This window comes from Nicotiana sylvestris, chromosome 1 (assembly GCF_000393655.2).
Source record: "Nicotiana sylvestris chromosome 1, ASM39365v2, whole genome shotgun sequence".
Lineage (NCBI taxonomy): Eukaryota > Viridiplantae > Streptophyta > Magnoliopsida > Solanales > Solanaceae > Nicotiana > Nicotiana sylvestris.
Window position 1 is genome coordinate 182,984,111 of NC_091057.1, and position 7,712 is coordinate 182,991,822.

Here is a 7,712-nt window from a genome sequence, read left to right on the forward strand (position 1 = left end):
ATGTAAATATTTTTAGAAGAAGTTGGATGAGTTATGCAACATCAGAAACCTTTAGGAGAAAATTAGAGAGCATAGTTTTACAAAAAAATTATGATAAAGACACAAAATTATATGAAAATACCTTGTGATTCTTAATGTACAAGGTAAAATTTCTTGTACGGTCACCAGTAAAGTATATACTTTCATCATCATCTTTATTATTGAAGCTTCACTTTTCCAAAAGTGGACAAATAAAGGTTAATAAATTGAAGAGAAAAAAGATATAGCATACGTGCGAAAGCCATTGCTTATTCCATAATTTTCTTGGACGAAAAGTATAGATAGAAAGGCAAAAAATCAGGCGTCGGCTCTGAAATGATGGAAGATTGAATCATTCCTTCATTCTATTCGGGCTATTCGTTTCTGGCGGGTGATTTATTCATGAGCTAGAGAACTGAACATAAACGGGTAACTCGTTATATGAAATGCTCATTCAGAAATGTTGAGTAATTAAAATCAGCCAAAGGAATAAATTTGTGGCTCTAAAGAGAACTTGATTTAATTATAATCAGCCGAAGGAACAAATTTGTGACTCTAAAGAGAACTTGATTTACTATTCATCGATATTTAACAGATATTAGTTTATAAGAAGAATGATAAAAGGCTAATGATGCGTGGGACCTTTTTTATCTTTGCGCCAAAAAAAAAACTTTTTTTCTATACAATATTCTACTAATTCGGATATGCGCCATGAAGTTCAATTAAGGACATTTTCTATGAAAGGCAACTTTATTTTCGGGTTGTGAACTCGAGATTTCTAATTAAGAACGGATGGGTACTTATCATAACCTTTGATAGTATATATGTATGAGACCTTAGCTTGGTCCTCATATACCATAGAAGGACAAACTTTTAACATTATTTCTAATTAATTAATTAGTAATATATTTGGGTTCTTATGAACATGTTTTGACTTGCCTTTTTTTACTCATTCAGAGACAAAGTTTTAGTCGTTCAATAGGAAACAATCTTGGCAGGAAAATATGATTATTAATAAACGCATTGAAACTTAACTGCAAATAAAACTTCTAGCAGAACTTATCATAAAGAAAATAACACAAATCGAACAATATTCAGCAAGAAATTAAAATTATAACGTATATGATTAAATAAAGTACCGTATCATAAGAAAAATTTACATACACACAGAAATTCTAGCTGTTACAATAACAAATCAAGAAATCGTAAAAGTTATCTACTGCATATCCCAAACTTTAGTCCACCTTTTACTTCTTTGATATGCCAAGATATAGTCCACATTTGACAATCAATTCATTAAAGTATAAAAACTTACTATCTAATTACTATAATGTTTAAAGAATTGGTTAAGAAGAGCAAAAGAAAGAGTTGTAGAAATAAACAAAACACAAATGAAAAATAACGTGTAAAGAGGAAAATTTACCTTGATTTGATAGTTTTAGATAAGTGTCGTATATCGGAGATAGAATCAGATGAGTTGTTGAATCTAGTTCAGCTCATGCTTTTGAAAAAATAAAGATGAAAGGATTCTTAATTACATTAATGTGCATTTCTGTTGAAAACTGAAAAGAAAGATATTTTAAAGGTTAAGATAAATTGTACTCCTATACATTTTTAATAACCACGGTAGATGAAAATAATTCAAGTGGCTGCAGTAATGCTTGAAAGTCCAAGCAGTAATTGTCTTTTCATTCACCGTATTTCTTGTAATTGTTATAGATTTATTGATTGGATAGTTGAAATGTAAGTTTTTTTTTTTTGTATAAAAATATATATATTGAAATAGTAGTAAAGTGAAGGGTAAAATAGTCTTTCAGCTTCTGATGGATACTTTAGTAATTTAACCTTACACTTTGGGCTTTGTTGAAGAACAGAAGAAGCAGCAGCATCACAGAGACAGAGAGACAGAAGAACAGGCGAGGCATCAAAGCAAAGAAGAAGAAGACAAAATGAAAACACATTGATACTGATAAGTGGACAGTGACGTGGCAGCATTATAGCTGTTGATACTCAGATCAGAAGATCTAATCCTGACCGTTGGATTAGAACACATAAACACATCCTGGCCATTCATTTATTAGTACCATACACATGAGTGAGCACATGCCCACATTTGTATTAGTGAGCATGCACTAAAAGTGAGTATGGACTCACATAGTAAACAATACCATTGTCTAGGAATATTATATGTACATTTGTTGTATCTATAGGATGTAATGTATATAGCAGCTACAGGGTAAATATACAAGACAAGAAAAATTCACTGCATCATCAGTCCTCTCATTCTTTCATGGTATTAGAGCAGAAATCTGCTTGAACTCCATCTTCTAAAACTCACTGCTTGACTTCTAATCTTCTTCTTTGAACTCAACTTGTTTTATCACCATGACTGGAATAGATTCTTCAGTAACTCCTCCTTCTGGATCAACAAGTCAAGCAGTCAATCATGATGTCAACCATCCCTATTTTCTTCACTCTTCAGATGCCCCTGGGATGACTCTTGTGACCTCACCTTTTGATGGAAGAGGATTCCTAGGATGGAGAAGGTCAATGCTGATTGCATTGTCAGCCAAGAACAAGCTGGGATTCATCAATGGGATTTGTGATGAGCCTGCCTTGGATTCAAAGGATCATGCACAATGGAGTAGGTGCAATGATATGGTAACCTCATGGTTCTTAAATTCTCTAACCAAAGAGATAGGAGACAGTGTAATCTATTCCAAATCTGCAAAAGAACTTTGGAATAGTCTTGAACATAGATTTGGACAATCCAATGGAGCCAAGCTCTACCACCTACAAAAGGAAGTTACTAAGACAGTTCAGGGAAACAGCAGTATTGCAGGATACTTCACAACTCTGAAAAAGTTATGGGATGAGTTAGATTCCCTGAACTCACATCTAGGATGCACTTGTACCTGTGTGTGTGAAGGGAAGAAGAAGGTAGCCAAGTTCCTAGAGGATCAGAGAGTCATCCAATTTCTAATGGGATTGAATGATGTGTATGCACATGCAAGAGGCAACATCCTCATGATGAGCCCACTTCCAAATATGGATCATGCCTATTCCATCCTCCTGCAAGATGAAAGTCAGAGGGAAATATTTGTTAGCCCACAATATCCAACAGATGTTGCATCTTTTATGGTAGGAGCTCAAGGGAAGTTTAATCAAAGGAACAATATTCAGAAATCATGGGGAACTCCTCAGAAACAGGGGAATTTTCAAAACATGCAACAAAAGTTCAAAAGGAAGGCAAAGTACAATTCTAATGTGAGTTGTAGTCATTGTATGAGAACAGGGCATGTGAAGGAAGAATGTTACAGACTAATAGGATTCCCAGATGATTTTCAATTCACAAAATCAATAAATTATCACCCTGTCATAAAGGGAAATGCAGTGGTGACAGGACAAGAAGGTCAAGAGAAGAACAACACATCTAGTGAAGGAAATATCAGCAGTCAAAACCAATTTTTCAGTAAGGAGCAAGTGTCAGAATTGGTGAACATAATCAAGCAAGTGCAAATTGGAAGTGCAGCAGCCACAACATCAGAAATCAATGCTAATGCTGTAGCTGGTACCATACTCCAATACACAGGAACTTGTCTTGCTGTTTTCAACACTAAAACATGGATAATTGACTCAGGGGCCTCTGAACATATGTGTTTTGATGCTAATTCTTTCCTATCTCTTACTCCTCTTCCTGCACCTTTGCACATTAGCTTACCTGATTCATTCCAGTTGTGTGTTACACATATAGGAAGTGTGTCTATTCAGCCTGATATGGTTCTTCATAGGGTGCTTCATGTACCTTCTTTCAAATATAACTTATTATCTGTTCATAAGTTATGTCTTCAATTCAGTTGTTCTTTGAGTCTAACTTCTAATGGGTGTCTATTGCAGGTCCCTTTAGTGGGGAAGGGACAAGTTTTTGGTGAAGTCAGAGATGGATTGTACCTGTTTCAGCCAACTAGAATAGAGTCTATCTCTCCCAAAAGAGAGAAAAAATATGTAGTTTCCATTCCAAAAGGGAGAAATTCCAGTGTTATTTCTACTTCTGTTTCCTTTTCAGTACCTTTAGCTAATGTTGCTACATCTACTGTAAAGCAATGGCATGTTAGGCTAGGGCATTTGCCCTTTTCAGTAATGAGAAGACTACCTTTCATTAAGTTTCCCTCTAAGTTTAATTGTGTGTGCCACATCTGTCCTCAAGCTAGGCAAACCAGAATGCCTTTCCCTTTGAGTCATATTAAAAGTTCTGCTATCTTTGATTTGATTCATATTGACACATGGGGGCCATTCAAGACTGTGACTTATAATGGTTATAGGTATTTCTTGACTATTGTGGATGACTATAGTAGAGCCACTTGGACTTTTCTCTTAAGTTCTAAGGGGAATGCTTTTTCAGTTTTGAAATCATTTCTGTGCATGACAGAGAGACAGTTTAACTTGAAAGTTCAGAAAATCAGATCTGATAATGCCATGGAACTAGGAAAAGGTTCAATAGAGGCAAGTTTTCTTGAATCAGAAGGGATTATACATGAAACCTCTTGTGTTTCTACCCCTCAACAGAATGGAGTGGTTGAGAGGAAGCATAGACATCTCTTGGAAGTAGCAAGGGCACTTTTATTTCAATCTAAGGTGCCTCTCCAATACTGGGGAGAATGTGTACTGACAGCTACATATCTGATCAATAGAATCCCTTCTAAGGTTCTGAATGGATCAACACCCTATGAGGTATTGCTTGGTAAACAGCCTAGCTATGAATCCCTCAAAAGTTTTGGTTGTTTGTGCTATGTCTCAACTTTGTCTCACAACAGAGGGAAGTTTGAACCAAGGGCAAAAGGTTGTGTGTTCCTTGGATATGCACAACATCAGAAAGGTTACAAGGTTCTGGATCTTGACACTAAAAGGGTGTTTGTGTCTAGAGATGTTAGGTTTCATGAAGATCAATTCCCTTTTCTTTTCCACTCACCCCTCACATCTGATTTTCCTTTTTTTCCCCAGGATACGATTCCACCAGATACCTTAACCCATAACTCAACAGAATACTCTTCTAGAACATCTCTACCAACCTTTTCACCTACATCTACTCACTCCTCACCTAGCAGTTCCTCTACATATCCTGGTCCCTCTACTTCAACCGACATCAACCTAACACCTTCAGACTCTGCTTCTACTTCATGTCCTTCTTACTCACCCATCCCTTCCAGATCATTTTCTCCTTCACCAATCAGCACACCTATTCCAATTCCACCCCCACCAGTCAGAAAATCTGACAGGGTAACTTAGAGACCAGCCTACTTAAATGATTACATTTGCAATAGCATCTACCTATCCGATCTTAGTTCCTGTCTATCTAAACCTCTCAAGCCAAATGTATTTTCTTTCCATGCTCTTTCTACAGACAACCAGCACCTCCTTCAATCTATTTCTACCACATCAGAACCTAGTAGTTATCTACAAGCTTCTTTGCATCCTGGTTGGAAAAAGGCCATGGATGCTGAAATTTCAGCACTTGAGATAAATAACACCTGGGATGTTGTATCCTTACCACCAGGGAAGAAAGCTTTACCCTGTAAATGGGTGTACAAGGTGAAGCATAACTCAGATGGTACAATTGAAAGGCTAAAGGCTAGGTTGGTGGTGAGGGGGGACATTCAGAGAGAAGGGATAGATTATTCAGAAACTTTTTCACCTGTGGTGAAAATGACTACTATCAGATGTCTTTTGGCTGTAGCTGTTAAGAAGGGGTGGAGTGTGTCACAACTCGATGTTAATAATGCCTTCTTGCATGGGGATCTGCAAGAAGAGGTCTATATGAAATTCCCAGCAGGTATGTCCCCTTCTCAACCTAATCTTGTCTGTCGACTAAGGAAGTCACTCTATGGTTTAAAGCAAGCGTCGAGGCAATGGTATGCTAGGTTAGCTGGGGCTCTGAGCTACAAAGGTTACTCCAGCTCTCTAAATGACTATTCATTCTTTTTCAAGCAATCAGGTGATTTAATCTCCATATTAGTTGTATATGTGGACGATATACTACTCACAGGTAATGACACCACAGAAATTGCACAACTTGCAGCTTTTCTACACTCAGAATTCAAAGTAAAACATCTTGGTCCCATTCATCATTTTTTGGGCATGGAAATTCTCAGAGAAAAGCATGGTTTTATAATAGGGCAAAGGCAATTTACCTTGGAACTTTTGGCTGAATTTGACTGCACAGGTCCTGCTGTATCTTCACCTCTCGACCCTTCCTCTAAATTGCAAGCTGATATGGGAGAGCCTATGCCTGATCCTACCATTTATCGCCATCTCGTTGGAAAGCTCAACTACTTAACAAATACTAGGCCGGACCTCTGTTTCGCTGTCCTCTGTTTGAGCCAGTATATGCAACGCCCTTGCATGTCTCATTATTCTGCAGCTTTGCGTGTCCTCCGCTATTTGCGCACTGACCCTTCTCAAGGGATCTTTCTTACTGCACATCCCTCCTTTGATCTACTCGCTTTTTGTGATGCAGACTGGGCGGCTTATAGAGATTCTCGCCGGTCTATTAGTGGATTCTTCATCACACTTGGTGGAGCTCCGATCTCTTGGAAGTCGAAGAAACAAATCTCAGTCTCTATGTCCTCCGCAGAAGCGGAATACAGATCTATGAGAAGGGTGACCGCAGAAATCACCTGGTTAGTCCGATTGCTTGCAGATCTATCAGCACCACCCACTTTACCAGTGCCTGTACACTCGGATAGCCAAGCCGCCATTCACATAGCTCGTAACCCAGTTTTTCATGAACGAACCAAACATGTGGAGTTGGATTGTCACTTTGTTCGTCAACAATTTCTGTCCGGATTGATCTCTCTCTCATTTGTTCCGTCAGAATCTCAGCTCGCCGATCTATTTACCAAACCCTTATCTGGGGGTTCTCATCGGAGATTTTTGTCCAAGCTGGGGGTCCATTCTCTCCCCTCCACCTTGAGGGGGATGTTGAAGAACAGAAGAAGCAGCAGCATCACAGAGACAGAGAGACAGAAGAACAGGCGAGGCATCAAAGCAAAGAAGAAGAAGACAAAATGAAAACACATTGATACTGATAAGTGGACAGTGACGTGGCAGCATTATAGCTGTTGATACTCAGATCAGAAGATCTAATCCTGACCGTTGGATTAGAACACATAAACACATCCTGGCCATTCATTTATTAGTACCATACACATGAGTGAGCACATGCCCACATTTGTATTAGTGAGCATGCACTAAAAGTGAGTATGGACTCACATAGTAAACAATACCATTGTCTAGGAATATTATATGTACATTTGTTGTATCTATAGGATGTAATGTATATAGCAGCTACAGGGTAAATATACAAGACAAGAAAAATTCACTGCATCATCAGTCCTCTCATTCTTTCAGGCTTCATGCTTATAATATAGTATGATGATATGATTATAACTAATACGATGTGGGTGCACCTAACAAAAGGTTCGTCTGTGAGCAGCACCATGCATTGTGTACTTACTTGCATTTTCTATTACTTCTATAAATGCTAGATTACAAATCGCGCTTCGCGTAAGATGTTGGACACATCATAATAAAAATCGTTTTTTTAAAAGAATTATGAGCTATGTCAATATAAATTATAATAAAAAACATAACTTTAATCCTAAAAAGCTAGTTTTTCATTTAGGTTAAGCACAATG